We start from the raw sequence: 17,876 nt of genomic DNA, 5'->3' as shown, positions 1-17,876 counted from the left end.
TTTAAGTCATTGAAATAATAAGAAGTTATTTAAAATGATTTATCACTGCAATTTGTGAATATACAAGTGAGAAATGAGTAATGTAGCAGGTGCAAGTCAAGCATCAAAAATTTCACTTCTATTTAGTATGTTCATTTACCTATGTGAACTTTCTAGTGGAAATGGAAATGACTTTCTTTAAGGCCTGTGATGACTGTACTATAATTAAATACGTTCCATATTCTTTTTATTATTTTAGCATAAGGGAAAAATTAGGTTATATACTACATTTCCTATGGGCCAAATATTGCTCCTTAATTAGGAGATACAATGGAAAACAAATGGGGACAATCAGAAAGAGACGAAGTCTTCCCTGCATTTCTCTTCCTCAAGATTTCAGAAAATATGTCATCTCATTCATTTTGAATGTATATCCAAATAATATCATTAGAACTAAGTATAGGTGTGCATACTTGTGCACAAGCAATAAAAGTGAATGATCCCCATACTACTACTTCTTACATAACTGCTTTCTGCCTTGTTGATACATACCATTTATGTGAATGTTTGTCTCTGCTTCATTTATATTATGAATATCCATTTCAAATGAAGATGGTTACAGGCTGGGGATGTGGCTCAAGCGGTAGCGCGCTCGCCTGGTATGCGTGCGGCCCAGGTTCAATCCTCAGCACCACATACAAACAAAGATGTTGTGTCCGCCAAAAAACTAAAAAATAAATAAATAAATATTTAAAAAAATTAGCTCTCTCTCTCTCAAAAAAAAAAATGAAGATGGTTACAACTGAATAAAATATTAATAGAACTTTTGCTTTTAATTATATATTTTTCCAAATTTATATGTTTATATGTGGTTTCACTAAACAAAATGCCAATATTTTTCATAAGAATTATTTTTTTCAAAATACTTAAGAATTATGATTTCATTAACAAAGAATGTACATGGAATACTCTTAATAGATTGCCTTAAAATATTTCAAAAAATTATATATTAAGACCAATATGACATGCTATTTCCATGGATACATTGGTTGTGGAAATTAAAATACGTATTACCATTCCTTTAGTTAGAGACTAATTTTAAGCATTTTTTTAAATTTAATATTTTAATTTATGTATTTATTTATTTGTTTGTTTATTTATTTATTTTTTATGTGGTGCTGAGGATCGAACCCAGGGCCTCGCACATGCTAGATGAGCGCTCTATGCTGAGCCACAATCCCAGCCCTTTTTTTTTATTTATCCACGACAGTGGAATGCATTACAATTCTTATTACACATATAGAGCACAATTTTTCATGTCTCTTGTTGTATACAAAATATATTCACACCAATTAATGCCTTCATAAATGTACTTTGGATAGTAATGACCATCACATTCCACCATCATTAATAACCCCATTCCCCCTCCCTTCCCCTCCCACCCCTCTGCCCTATCTAGAGTTCCTCTATTCCTCCCATGCTCCCCCTCCCTACCCCACTATGAGTCAGCCTCCTTATATCAAAGAAAACACTTGGAATTTGTTTTTTTGGGGGGGATTTTAAGCATCTTTTAAAACATATTCTAAAAATATAATAAGGAAAATTAATGTAATATTGCCTTGAAAATTAAAAACAGAATAGTAAACAATAAGCATTTTGAAATATGTCATAATTTATACTAAATTTAGTATTTAGTGAAAGAAACCTTAGAAACAAATCTGAACTTGGAGGAATATTTATAAATTATGAAGGCAATATTGGCTATTTTCAGGGGAATCTCAAGATTAAACCTCATTCTAAAATATATAATGAACAAACTATAGCATGAACAAAAATAAGGTCCAGTAAATTGTAATAATGAAACTGGAAAAGTGAAACCATTAAAATGTAATTACATTTAATAAAATAATTACATTTTATTTTATTACATTATAATTATTTCATTTTATTTTATATATTTATCTTTTTATTTTTACATATTTATTATTACATTTTATTTTATTAAATAAAAAGTAAAGACATAAAATGACACTCATCTCAGGAGGTAAAAGCAATGTTCAAATACACAAATAAATTACAATGAAAAGATCTGTAAATTGTATTCTATACAACTTTTAACCTCACTGTTTTGAATAACAAACACTGGAAAAACTAAAGATAAGCCCTTAAGATCAATGTTAAAGACAGGTTGATATCTCTAATATATTAAGAGTACTTAAAAATCAACAAGAAAATACTAACATACCAGCATAAAAGATAAAATACAGGCATAGCTAATTAACAGAGAAAATATAGTCAGTTGACCCATAAAAAGAAGTCAACTTAACTAATAAATAGGTTTACATCTAGTCATATGTATTCATGCTGAGGGGTGATGAGACAATGCATCTCTAGCAGGTATATAAATTATAGATTGATATATACTCTGGAAAGAATTATGATAATATTTATCAAAGACTTCAAAAGCTGTCATACTCTCTGATTCACAGAAGAGTCATCTAGGAATATAAATATCAGGAAATGCAGACAAAATTCATGTACAAAGCATGTATCAGAATGATATTTCTAATAGTAAAAAGTATCGGTGATCCAATTACTGAATAATAGAATAACAACATACATTATTATGCATTCATACAACATATTTTACAAACATTAAAATGTATATGTTTTTAATCTTAGAAAGTCATTTTTTATATTTCCTAAGGACACAAAATAATAGAAAAACGTGAGCATCTTAGAGAAGACATAATTTTTGAAGGATGTTTATAACATAAGATATTCTATTTGGGTTGGACAGATTGAACAATCTGGATCTGAAGATCTTTTTCTCCTGAAGTATATTCCTCTCTTCTTGAGGAGGGGCAGGACTTATAGCTTTTTGTAACCATCAGAATACAGCACAGGTGATGAAATATTACTTCTATGATAATGTTTCATAGTTTTTAGCACCAATCTTGCTAGTAGACTTATCCCCGCTTTCTGGATTTGATGAAGCAAGTTGGCATGTTGCAATTTCCCTATGGAGAGGACCACATGGTAAGGAAGTAAAGGGGTTCTCCAGCAGATGGCCAATGAAAAAAATTGGCCCTCAGTTGGACAGCCTGCAAAGAACTGAATCCTGCCAACAACCACTGGAGCTTGGAAGTAAATTCTTCCCTGGTTGAGCCTCACCACTGGCCAATATCTTTACTGCAACTTTGTGTAACACTGAAATAAGATTTAATTAAGCTGTGAGCAAATTCCTGATACACACAAAGTATATGATAATAAATATGAATTATCTTAAGCCACTAACTTTATGGTGATAATATGGGTGGTAATAGTTAACTAATCTAATATCAAATTATTAAATTTAAAAGCATACTGAAAACCATATATATTATACTTGTCACTTATTTTTTACTTCATAAATAGCTGCCAAACCTCAATGGCTTACAAAAGTAATCATTTTAAGTTGTGCTTTTGTTGTGGCCACAGGGCACCTATAGGTACTGTGACTCTGCTTAGTTTCTTTCGTTTTTAATAAAACAAATGCTTTTATTTTTTTATTTGCACCTGACTTTTCCCATGATTTTATCATGCATATTGTTCTTAAGTGATCTTATATTAAATATAACTTAGAAATTATAGTTAATTATTCATTCCCTCATAAAAATGGTACCACAATAAAATATCAAATAACTTGCTAAGTCATTGCTTATAAATAAGAACTGTTAAAATATCTGCAAATATTTTGAAGACAATGATATATATGTACTTAATTTCAGTATATACTACAAGGGATAGAAGGAAACACTATAAAGTGATATTAGTATTGTTTTTGACATAGAGTATCTCCTGAAAGCTCATATTTGACACAATGCAGTAATGTTCAAAGATAAAATGATTAGATTATGAGGGCTGTGACCAATCAGTGGATTAATCCATCAAATGGATTAATAATATTAATGGATTAATGGGTGAGAACTTTAGACAAGTAGGTCACAGCTAGAGGAAGTGGGCCATGACAGGGGCGCCTTTGGGAATTGTACTATCCCTGGCTACTTGCACTTAAGATATCTACTTTCTGGCTGTCATAAATTGAGCAACTTTCCTCCACCACACCTTTCTACCATGACATGATGCCTCCCCTCAGGCCCACAGCTACAGAGTTGGCCAACCATAGATTGAACCTCTGAAACCATGAGCACAGTATAAACTTCTCCTCTTCCACATTGTTCTTCTCAGATCTTTTGATCATAGTGATGAAAATCTAACACAACTAGAAACCCAGGTACAAAATCATACATAGACACAAGAAGGCAATAGATTCCACTGAGGAAAGAATGCACCAAATATTTTCATTTACTTTCTTTTTTATAAATAAATGAAAGGATCCAGTTTATTGATTTTTTAAACCTAAGCTTAACATTACATACCTTGCCAATTGCCAAAACTTAAGTTCCCAGCATTCATTCACATCCTCAACTTATCTTAATCCATAAATGTATTACTATGAATGCATTAATATGTTTCATTAATAACCATTGAAAGAATTGAAATTATTTCTGTAAAACATCCATCTTAGCAATGTTAACTTCAAAGCAGGCTGACAGCACTTAGCTCACATTTCAAACACAAATGGAAACAACACAGCATGGAAATCAGATCCATGCTGTTGTTAGTGCATAATGTCTTAACACTACTTGATGGTGATGGCTCACCTTGAATTATACTTAATTAAAAAGGAAAGTGCATACAGAGATTTATTACAATTTAAAAGACAAAATTGATCTTATTGTGTATTCACAACAATCAACGAAACATCTCTAACAAATAGGGGTTCTGATTAGCTGTTTATATATACTTTAGATTAGGTATAATTATACCAAATTTGAGTTCATTTGAAATCTGTAAAAAATGTTCCTGTTAGTCATCAAACAGCGTTTACTGTAAGTTTAACATTTCTGTTAAAGGCATGCAATGAATTACTTGTTATTCAAGTGTGGCTGCTGCTTCCTACTATTTATCATTAAAGAAATTAATAGGCTTTTTTCTTTGTCTTCCACTCTGTCTTGACTATTTTAATAATTCTCTTTGTAGTGATTTTTATACTATTAGCTATTTTAGTAGAAGTCAGTATAGATTTGAAGTTCCCAATCCTACTACTACCAAATGATGTGAAAGAAAATGAAGTGAAGTCCCTGTAAACTCATGGCCTGAATGAAGTAAATCCTGTATCCAAAGAAGAAAATGTACCTGCAAAGGATTGAAACCTAATGAAGGCAGAAAAACAACCTGAACAATGACTACTGCTTCACTGGGGACCCATTTGGTTTCCAAAAATTCCATCCTCAAATGGGTCTTCAAGGCAGTCAAATGGAAATAGGAGCAGTTCCTGGGTTAGACTTTCTAATTCTTGTGCCAAAGAAGAAAAGCTTGAACCAGGAGACAAATCTGAACCACTCACTTGCATTTAAAGCTTCTGTTCAGATGTGAATTATATCACATCCATTTGTTATGGTTGTAGAATTGAAAGCCCTATTTTCTGGCTGAACATATCTCATCTTTCTAACACTTCTCATAGTTCTTTTCTATAGTCCTTTTACCAGGCATTCTCAGAAGCTCTTTCCCTAAAATCACAGTGAGCAGCAGGATTTCTCACATCAAATTATTCTCATGCTTCAAATCTCTCCTTTTTCCACTTTTCCACTGCCTTGGAAACCCATTGCTTTTAAAGGGCTTGAATGATTAGCTCAGGCCCACTCTGATAACCTCCATACATTAAGGTCAATTTACTTGGGACTTTATTAATGTGTACAAAATACCATCACAATAGTACATTTATTAATGTTTGATTGAATAACAAATAGATGGAATCTTGGGGAAGGAAGGCACCTTTAGATTTCTGTCCACATGCTTCTGTATTACTTTTATAATCAGAAAAAATATATATATATTTTAATATCCAAAAGTATACTCGCAATTAAAACTGAGAGGAAAAAGAGAATAAGCATTCAAATTGGAATCAAAGTCATTTTCAAATCATAGCTCATCCTCTTAAGTATGTGTGTTTGAACAACTTGTTTAACGTATGGATACAATAGTAACTAATTAATCTAGTTGTTTTGAAGACTATTTGTGATAAAGTTTGTAAATTCCCTAGTGAAATACCTAACATACTGTTTTCAAAAATTGGAGGCTCATTTTACTTTATTGTAATTTTTTCAACAAATAAATGTCTGATATTTATCATGAAAGTGAGTCAAGTCAACAAGAGATATTAATAGATAGATGAAAGGTAGATAATAGAGAGATAGATAGATAGATAGATAGATTAGATAGATAGAGGAAACCCATAATTCATTTTTGATGATTTGATATCCCCCTGTGTATCAAAATATCATCATTAAAAATATTATAAAAAGTGAAGAATTCTATCTGTATCTCATCAGTGTTGTTCTTACTCTTGGCAAGGAAGTAGGATGCAAAAAGGATATGAGATGTTCCTTTACCCAGGGTATGAGTTTTTCTTTGCAGCGCATTGCAATATGTGCCAAAACAAGCGATGAGACACCAGATCTGAAATAAAACCCATCTTTCTCATAAAGAATTACAAATAGCTGTCATTTCATTTCCAAGACCTCTGCTTCAGTTTTTTAAATGAATTTTTCTTGGAATATGATCAACAATCAATGAAAGAAAGGCACTAAAATGCCAAATCAATGCCTCTGATACATATTTTTCTAACTGGTGAACACGAACCTAGAAAAACAGTCTAAAATGTCTGTTCCATCTTACTTATCCATAATAATTACTTTCACATTTTCAAAATAAAATATTATCACCACAAGTTAGAAACTCAGAAAACACACATGAAAGGGTCGAAAGAGATACTCAAATTCAATGCCATCATTTTTCAGGTAGGAAAATTGAGGCTTGGAGAGCAGAAGGGATCTGTTCAACAGACCACATTAAATACTTCTCTTGAGTTATTTTCAGAACAGTAGGATAAATGGGAACTTTCTGACCCTGAGCAAGGTAATGACTGGATCATCACTCCCCTTGCTAACAAGATACTTATCTACTTAGGCCATTTTTCCCCTAAGCAATTCATTGCCAGCTGGGTTGGACATATGTGCAAATTCAGGAACTAGAATGCCAGAAGCACACTTTATTTTCTATACCCATCTCTTTCACCTGAATTTTGGAATGGGTCAATATGTACTCATGCATACCAAAATGCTATGATTTCATGAGGCCTGCAATCAGATATATCTAGATATATCTCTCTGTGTTAATAGAAGACAAAGGAAGACATTTTATAATCAGAGACTCATCCATTATTGATTAACTCAATTGGGATAGAATAATGATATATTCAATATGGAGTAGGTTTTTATACTAGTAGAATTCATGGACTGGGGATTGTAGAGAAACATTTGCTCAAACTCACTGCTAAAGCATACAGACACTTGGCAGGTTACAAAGTCCACAATTTATATAAGCCAAGGCTTTGCCAGAGGGCTATTCTCTGGCAAGGTTTCCTTTGGGACACAGACAAATTACCACATAGGAACTGCTACAGAGCTACTTAGTTTGAATGAAAACCTAGTTGTGAAATGGACAAGCAGAATTATGGAGACATGCCCCATATCAGATGGAAGTGCCCTAAAGAAGTTGTGCTGCAGTTGGATAATTGCTGCCTTTCTTCAGCTATAAAGTGTTACTCTTTGGGTTACATCTTCCCTTCATAAGCTTCTCTTCCTTTCAAGATCCATATTAACCTGTATCTCCTCCAGATTTTGCATCACCTTCCATGAGAGGCCTTATTGGATTAAGGGAGAAAGCAGATAGTGTTTTGATGGCCTGAGACTGTTACAGAGTGCCTTTTGCCCAGTAACATAGTAATCACCAAAGTAACTTTCAAGGTGGCAGGGACTTTCCCAAAGCTACCAGTGGAGGAGGGGCAGGAAAACTCTCCTCCATCCAGTACAGCTGGTAGACAGAGATTTACTGCCATCAGGAGGAGGGATGGAACACAATGAAATTCCCACAGGGCCTCCATTGCAAAAGTCTCTTGCTGAGTAACAAAGAAACAATAGGCTGCTGCTGAGGGAATGCAAATGTGTGAAGAGCACTCTGTTGCACAGATGTGCAAAGCCTGCTGAAAGCTCAGAGTGGAATAGGAACACTGAAAAAAAGACTTCCAGCATCCTAAGCCCCACACTAAGCACAAGGCAGAGACCCCATCACTGAAGGAATGTGTCGATTCCTATAGGCATATGTGTACAATGAAGATAACTAGAGCAACAACAAAACCTAAATACACTTCAACTGCTGAGTAGCCTGACTCAACACTGCACACTAACAGCCTGGCAAAAGTGTCATGAACATTTCTGGGCATAAATACAATTATCTCTTTACAGAAATATAAGTTAAAACCACAATTACATATTGCTACACACCTACTAGAATGGTTACAAAGAAAAGACCTGGCAATGTCAAATGCTGGTGATGATGCAAAATGAAGAGAACTCCCAGAGATTCTGGTGTGAATGTAGAATGAATGGTACAACCATATTGGAACACAGTCTGTCATTGTAAAGTTAAATATAATCTTATCATATGATCCAGCAACAATTTCATACCTCAGGTGAGGACAATGAAAACTTAGATTCACATATAAATCTCTGCAGATGGTCCTTGACTTACAATGATATGACTTATGAAGAAGAGGGAGATATGAACTTCAGAGACATAAGACAATTTTGAGTATAATGGGAATATTCTGTCATGATTGTGGTTGTTATATTACATTTGTCAGAATGTATCAAATTGTATAAATTAAAAGGTTGTGAATTTTAATGTAGGTAAACTTTACCTCAATCAAATTGACTTCAAAAAATTTTAAAAAAGTAAGAAATGAAAAATTACAATGGAAAAATTAAAGAGTTGAAGTTTTATGGGATAAATTTTTGTGGGAATTATAGCTAGCAGCTAGCTAGAGCTTGAAACTTGCTGGAAGAATATCTTCACTGTGGCTCAGAGAGTCACAGTACCTTTTTATGTGGTGCCATTGACTCCTGGTAGAAATATTTTGGACTCAGTTAACAGGGATAACTGAATGGTCAGATAGAGCCATAGTGTCAGTGTAGCATAGGGAAAATATTTGTAATCTCATCTATTCCTAAATCTCTGGCATGCTGACATTTTAGTCTGTATGTATGGCCACCAGATACATCTTACTAATCTCTCAGTATCACACACTTTTAATTATTTTAACTGAGTATTTTATAAATGTATGATTGAGTCTGATATATATGCATTCAGATGATTTTTTCTATAAATAATTGAACAAATAAGAAAACACATTTCTTATCCTGTGCTCTAATTTTTAAGAAGACAGTCTCCTCTATGAAATAGTAAATTTATTAAAATTATTTAGTTGAGCTACAGTAGACTGGGAAATTGACATAAATTGTTATAATGCTGTGAAGTATATCTTCTCTTAACCAGTGAGGAAATTGATACTATGAAAAAATAAATAATTTGTCTATGGTCATACTAAAGCCATGTGCATTTCATGCCTCAGCATGTACTCTTTCTACCATGCTATTGAGCATGAGGCTAAGGGATAATTCCCCCAGTCACACTATTGTATTTCAGTGGACAAAAAAAGACCTTATCTGACAGATGAGTTACTTAAGTCTGAAAGTGGGTTGGCAACTTGGAAAAGGTTATAGGATCATGTGCTGAAATAGTTCAATTGGAATCTAGATCCCATAACTCCCAATCTAGCAATTTTTCAACTTCTTTGATTGGGAATAAATCATCACTCAACAGGATAATGATGAGAAGATCATACCAAGGAAATAAGCTTGATTCCCATTATAGCCCTGAGTTGTTTCCTTTGCCATAAATATACATACAAACATGCCTCTGATCATCAGAAGAAACAGGAAAGAAATAACAATATAAAGACTTAGTATAAAAAGGAGCTCTTCATTTGTACCCCACTGAGGTTAGATCAGCACAGTTATCCTCATCATGAATCTACCTTTATCCACCTAACAATTATACTAAAAGGAACATGTTAGCAAAAAGAGTTTGAGAAGCCCAAAAGTGGGATACAACTACATGCTCAAGATGGTTGCCTTTGTTCTAGCAGATTAAATTTAAAATCTTCCAGAGAAACTGTTTATCACAGGTCATATTCCTAAAAAGTAGGATTATTTGGGAAGAATCATTATTATAGACTTCAAGTCAAAAACAATGCCTGCAATGAAATCTAAAATAATAGTTACTAGAATTGTGTGAGATCTTATCTTGAGACATATATTATTGTAAGGCCTTTGGGTGTGACATGTATGTGTATATATGAACTTTTATACATATATGAATTCATGCAAATGTATATATACATATGTACATGTGCACACATATTATTTATACATGTGTGCTTGTATTGATATATGTGCCTGCATATGTGTACATATATACACATACACATGTGTTTATATATAAATACACACATATATACATGTATATGATAGCTTATTTCATTCTTTTCATAATTCTATGAAGCTAGTTCCATTATTACTCTTTTATAATTGAGGAAACGTAAGCAAAAAAACCTGAATGAGTTTCCCAAAGTCATAAAGTGATAAGAGATTGAGAGCCAGGCAGGAGCTCTAGAATTCACTTTTTTAACCATTATATCAGATCTGAAATCTTCTGCTACAGTGATAGCACATTTGAAGGAAGATTCAATTGAATTCCAAAATGAGTGAAGCTCATTTAAATCTATTGTGAAATAGATCCTCTCTTTACTAAGATTTTCATTTTTCCAGTGGATATAGTTAACAGTCTGTTGCTTAAGGTACCAACTTTCAGTAAAGAAAAAAAAAAAAGCAATGGTGTAAAAGCCTAAAAAGACTTCAGTTTGATTTCTGGTTCTTTCACTTGCTGATGGGACTCTTGGGAAAGTTACTTAATTGTCTCAGGCTTGGTTCTTCAACAACAAAACCAACACAATTTTCTCAACCTTGTAGGATTTCTTTGTGCACCATTCAGAATCCTAGTATGATTGATCCACAAAAGGAGTGCTTAGAGAGGTTCAATGAAGAGATTATTTTCAAGGTGTGATCACATTTCAGGGAAACCAGCGTGACTTCATAGCAATAGGGAGAGGCCATTATCACTCCTCTGCCTGAATAATCCAAGAGGAAGAGTTACAGAGACCCAAATAAAATATCTGTAACTGTGGGTAGGATAAAGCTGCCTGAGAGGAGCTGGAGGTTTTAGTTGATGGATACCACCAGATTTTGATGACATATGGAAGAAATTCAGGGAAATAAATTGTCTGCTCTCTCTATCCTCCCTTGCTTCAATTTCCTGCCTCTTTTTTTTTTTTTAATGAACCCAATAAAAGCCAGAGGGCAAGTGAACCAATTTATTTCAGCATCCCTGAGTACCAGGTAAAAGTTGAGGAGTGGATCCATAGGGAACCGTGATAACAGGAGGGAAATGCCTGAAATACAGCAGGGGATTCATAATTACTAATTTCCTTTTTTCTTCTGGTGGTCATCTATTGCTTCCACCACCTCAGCATTGTTTACCTTTGTTTCAATAATGTCACTTTTTCCTTGGTATATATGCATGCACCACACGACAGTAGAGAGTGGTTGTAAAAAAAATATATCAGTGCTTGAAAACTTTATTTTTAAAGACATACTGTAGCACAGTAGTTAAAAGCATGGCCTCTAGCATGAAACTGCTTAGGCACTGAATAACAGTTCCTTCATTTACTAGGTGTGACCTTGCTGAGCTTTGATTCTCATTTCTATATAAAGGGAGCCTAATACTAATAGTGACTTTATAAGGTGATTTTGACAATTAAAGAATTTAATATACATAAGTAGTTAGCATAGAAACTGGAAAAAACTAATAAGCTTCTGTGTCAGTCTTATTATTATTCCATACGGTTTTGCTATCGACAATCAAGATATCCATCTACTACCTTCTCTCCGATTAGGAAGGCATGTGATTCAGCCTTAAAAAAATCTGGCTTTTTCTCCTAACAAGTTGAATTCTTCCCTGAATGATATGAAGGTTATAATAAATTCTGCTTGCTAAAGTCACTCTGATGTCAAGGTCCAAAAGAAACTGATAATTATTTATTACTACCCAATCCCTGGAACTGCCCTGGCTCTATATTTCTGAACTGGTAAACTATTTCTTTTATTTATTTTAATAAGTTATTTTTAAAAAAATTGTATTGACACATAGTTCATATAGGAAACAGTCCATGCATTAAATACATATAATTATATGGTTTTCAGTATATTCATTGAACTGTGCAATCACAACTACAGTCTAATTTTAGAATACATTCTCCAGTTCCAAAAAGAAACTTTCTATTCTCCCAAGCACTCATTTCTTACTCCCCTAAACCCTCCCCCCCCCCCCGCATCTGATAAGCCAAATGTATATTTTGTTCCTAAGGATTTTTGACCAATGTGCTCCCCCCCCAAAAAAAAAAAACTCATTGTGAATAAAGTAATATTTCCTACTTACAATGCTGAGAAAACTGAATGCCCAATGCAAAAAAAAATGAAGTTAGACCCCTAGTTCACACCCTATACAAAAATTAATTCAAAATGGATAAAAGGCCTAAAACAGAGATAAAAATATGAAACACCTTAATGAAACATAGGCATGCATTTTCTTCCTTTTTGGGGGGGAATCACCCACTATCTTTTAAATGATTTGGTTTTGGAGTTTATGTTTCTCTAAAATTATATTTTGCTTTGTTTTTCTATTGTTGTTTGCTTGCTTGCAAGCACAGAATTGATAGTTCTCCACTTGACTCTCTTGCAGTTATATTATACTACTGATTGTCTTCCTCAAAATCACTTCCACTCCCACATGGCTACTGCAGGCACACAAAGATGAATGTATGGCATGAGCCAATTAGAATATGTTCTCTTGGTTTAAACTTAATTGATTCTGAGAAAATCATTATGATTATCTTCACCTGCTACATGGCAACTCACTGGATTTCTTTTATAAAAGACATAATTGCCAAGAATATTCATCATAATTTTTACCTGACAATTTGATTCTTGAGTTCCTTCCCAGAACTTTGAATAGGAACATTTTCTATCTCTGTAGAAGTAGACCAGACTTCCTGAGTTGTTGGTCTTATGTTATCATATTGCCATGCCACATTTAGGCTTAAAAACAAGGACAATTTTTTTTCAGGGTTTGACTGAGTCTGCAATATTAATGTGTATGATATATAGCTAGTAAGTCTCTGGTAGTATTTCAGTATGATTTTTTTGTAGGATTGAATGAAGTTACAGTGAAGTTGGAATTTAAAAAGAAATAAAAGTTAACAAGTTATTCAGTTTGGCCCAGTGGCCATCAAATTCAATATAAGGAACCAAGTAAGGCTGCTATGAATTGTAGAATGGAATGAGAATGGAATAGAGTTCATCACAAAGAGTACTAGTGACTTTCTATTTATTATCAACTAGGAATTTCAGTTTTACTGTCATGTAGGAAATTTTAACTTCCCAAACAAGTAAAATAAGAATATGAACATCCTTTTAAAAAAAGTGAAACCATTTATTTCTGTGTGGTAAGGGGAGGAGAAGATATTGGAGAAAGAATCCAACCTATTATTCTCATCAGTAATGACATTTCTTCTGGAGAATCAAGAACGAATATATGTGCTTGCTGAGGGCCATTACCAAGTAGGAATGACGCATTCGAAATTTCCTTGCCAGCGTACCCCATGTTTAATGACTTGCCTTGGAATTTCGCTGTTGACATTGCATGTAAGGTGACCTTGCTCAAAGACCAAGGCGGATCCGGGTTTAGAGCTGATCCAGGTTTGAGGAAGTATCCCGGTCCTTGGGTTTAGGGCGTTCCCAGTTTAAGACAAGGGTTTTAGGGAAGTTGGAGGTTGAAGATTATTGCTGCCGGGATTAGGGCGTTCCTGCTGCCTGAGCTCCCATTGAGTTCTCATGAGATTCAGAGAGCATTTTGGGAAGAAAGCCTTGTGGAGGAGGTGAATTGGGTGGCAGCGAGAACTGGGATTGCCCCAGAACGTGTGTGGAGGCCGGTGTGAGTTCGGGAATAAAGAATTGCTGTTTGAATCTACAAAGCTGTGTGGTGGCTCGTGATTCTGTGCCCAGCCAAGACTGCGGCATGTGCTCACAGATTTAAAAAAAAAAAAAAACTAGTCAAATAATGATGATGCTTGCTGCATTGCATCATAAATGGTAAAGTTCTTTAACTTTGCATGTTATCTCAGCTTTTCAATAATTGCATTAGATTAAATGTGAATTGTCATCCCAATGAATCAAGTGCAAGTATGTGCGCAAGGTTGCTGAGAAAGTACGCAACTGCAAAATTCAAATAATGAAAAAGCAGTAACAATGCCTTCTCTTGTGTAGGATGGAAGCTGCATAGTTTCAAACATTTGCAGAGACCCTTTGCCTCTGAGCAAACCAGTTGAAACACGTGCTTCAGAAAACATCTTTTTGACATTCTAGAAGAATTAATACTTATTTTTCAAGGAAGAAAAATACAGATGAAAAGGAGAGCAACGAGTGCACAAATATCCATCATAAGCAGAGAACAAGCTTGCTGTTATTAAGTCTAGGCAATAAGATAGATAAGGATGTCGGGTAATGTATCAACACATAGGAAAAAGAAGAGTGTGTAAAAATAAGTAAACTAACCTTCCCTTCTCCTAGTTTTTGTTTTCTCTCATATTCATTGCTTCTCTTGTACTGGGAATTTTTTCTATCTAAGCATGAAATGCTATAATTTTTCATTACCCAGACTCAGTTCCTCCTATTTTTTTATTTTGTATCTTCTTAGAGCATTCCATCCACTTCTATGATTTCAGTTTTCATCCATACACAGTTAATTCCACATATATGACCCTAGTTAAGACATTTTTTTTTCTCAACTGTAAAACAAGGCTCCATTTGGCCACTAAATATCTCTACATGGGTCCCTCAAAGGCATATTAAATTCAGCATGTACCAAACTAAACTCATGATCTTCTCACAATCTGCTCCTCTAGCAATCCCATCTCAATAAATGGCACTACCACTCATCCATTTTTCCAAGCTACAAACTAAGGCATATCCCACCTAATTCATATGCTCCATATCATTCATTAGTGACATAAGCAAAATTTTAATGACTATATTGACATTTAGTGTAGAACTATTTCATAATTTCACAGAGTAATAAGGTGTGCTGGTGTCTAACTTATGCCAAGTTAGTGGGTTAAAGTGGGAGGGCCTATCTTCTGAATTTATTAGTCACCAGAATCTGTTCATAATGCATTCCCAGGGTGGAGGAAAGAAACATGTATTAAAGTAGAATTGTGAAAACTGGGCATTATTCCCAGAGAGCTAGTTTAAATATGCTAAAAGTTCTTAATTACCTTTCACTTTCAACTTTAATTGTTTACCATGATGTTATGGGATGTTAAGTGAGACTTTTCTATTCCCACAAAATGACAATCTGGAATGTAAAACAGAAAAGACAATGATTAAAATCTCCATGGTCTGGGGCTGTAGCTCAGTGGCAGAGCACTTCCCTAGCATGTGTGAAGCATTGGGTTAAATCCTTAGCACAACATAAAAATAAACAAATAAAATAAAGGAATTTTGTCCATCTACAACTATATATATATATATATATATATATATATATATATATATTTTTTTTTTTTTTAAATCCTCACATTTATAATTCACTTGCCAAAAATTTAGGCCAGACACCTATCTAGGGGCTCATAAAATTACCAAATGATAGTACATATTGTGCTGATATCTCCTCCCATCATATCAAAATCTTCCCTTTCTCAAGCTTGATAGTGTGTTTATGAGGACAGGAGAAAGGAGAGCAAAGGAATTAGTCAATAACAATTCCTTCAAAGAATAATGATTGGTTTCTGTGTAGGTATAATACAACAAGACTGTGCTCTGTCCCTGGTGCTGAATCAGGGTAAGTCCATAGGGGCATCTTGCTATGCTAGACATGACCCTTAAAATCACAACCCTTATATATGTTGGATCATGGAGAATATGGGGATGAAAAAAAAATGGATTCTGCAGAGGAGCACTGTTGCAGGAAGGGCCAGGGAGATGTCAAGTTATTGGTCATTTGCGAAGAAATATTTCAATATTTGAAAAGTATTTCTCAGTGGAGGAAGAACTTGGGTACTGGAATATTACTATTCTCTAAAGACTATCTACACACTGCACAATTTTAATATCTCTGATTCCTGGACACAAAATGTTGTCTCAGTCACTCTGACAATAATTCTTTCACACATTTTGAAAGATTACTTGGGTGATGAAGCAGAACTTCACCGGTAGAGGACCACTTCCTCACCCTCCAAAGTAGGCAAATATGCTAGTAAATCCACTGAGCAAAACTAAAATATGGACCCAGAAATTTTATGTCTTTATTACAGAAAAATGTTAATGGAAGAATTATTACATAAGCAGCAATGACTACCATCATCATCAACAACAGGACTACAATCACAGCCAAGAATAGAAAAAGATTTCTTCTCAACACCAACTCTCTCTTCCTGAGTGTGTGTGTGTGTGTATGCGTGTGTGTGTTTCTCTGTGTGTGTGTCTGTGTGTGTTTGCGTGTGTTTTCAAGACTGTACATACAATGAAAAAGATGAACTATAAAGACCAACATGACAGTGGCCATGGAAAGTGTAATAGGTTTTCAGGGAAAGATGGTAGGAGAGAGTAGGTAACATAAAATGGTTGCTGTTTACTTTTTATACTTCTGTATATAATATACTTGTTTCTTTTTCATGGAAAGTACTTATATATTTACAAAAAGTAATATATATGTACTATTTTACTATTTTATTAGAATAATTTTATTTTATTTTTATGTAAGTTTTTAAACTTATATATGACAGCAGAATGCAATACAATTATTATTACACTTATAGAGCACAAGTTTTCATCTCTCTGGTTGTATACATAGTATATTCACACCAATTCATGTCTTCATACATTTACTTTGGATAGTAATGATCATCACATTCCACCATCATTAAATACCCCCTGACCCCTCCCTTCATATCCAACCCTCTGCCCTATCTAGACTTCGTCTATTCCTCCCATAGTCCTGCTCCCTACCCAACTATGAATCAGCCTTATTACATCAAAGAGAACATTCCGCACTTTGTTATTTGGGATTGGCTAACTTCACCTAGCATTATCTTCTCCAACTCTATCCATTTACCTGCAAATGCCATGATTTTATTCTCTTTTAATGCAGAGTAATATTTCATTGTGTATATATGCCACAATTTTTTCTTGATCCATTCATTTACTGAAGGTCATCTAGGTTGGTTCCACAGTTTAGCTATTGTGAATCGTGCTGCTATCAACATTGATGTGACTGTGTCCCTGTAGTATGCTGTTTTTAAGTCCTTTGGGTATCAACCAAAGAGTAGGATAGTTTTGTGCATGGTGAGAGATAGGGGCTTAATTTTGTTCCACAATAAAGTGGTTGTTAATTTTAAAAAAATAAAGAAAGATATTTCTTTCAAGTGTCCATTTGACTCCATCTCCTGTCCACATCAACACACTAAAAGAATTAGGCCTCAAAGAAGGAGAAGGAAAGTTGTTCTATAAAATGCTTCCCTGTTGCTCCTAAATTGTCTGTTTCTGTACCAATGCTGAAAGGAAAGCAAGGGAAATGAAAGTTAGAGATTAAGATTGCTACTATAAACTGGACTGAGTTTTAATTACAAAAAGTGACCAGAGACTTATGAAATCTGTCCATGACTTCATTAAAGGACAGAAAAGTGAGATTCAATAAGCTTAGTTGAAAGCAGTCACAGA

The sequence above is a fragment of the Spermophilus citellus genome (genome assembly GCF_964194105.1).
Source record: "Spermophilus citellus genome assembly, chromosome: X".
NCBI classification, from domain to species: domain Eukaryota; kingdom Metazoa; phylum Chordata; class Mammalia; order Rodentia; family Sciuridae; genus Spermophilus; species Spermophilus citellus.
The sequence above is the reverse complement of the archived record's forward strand: the minus strand, read 5'-3'. Positions refer to the sequence as shown.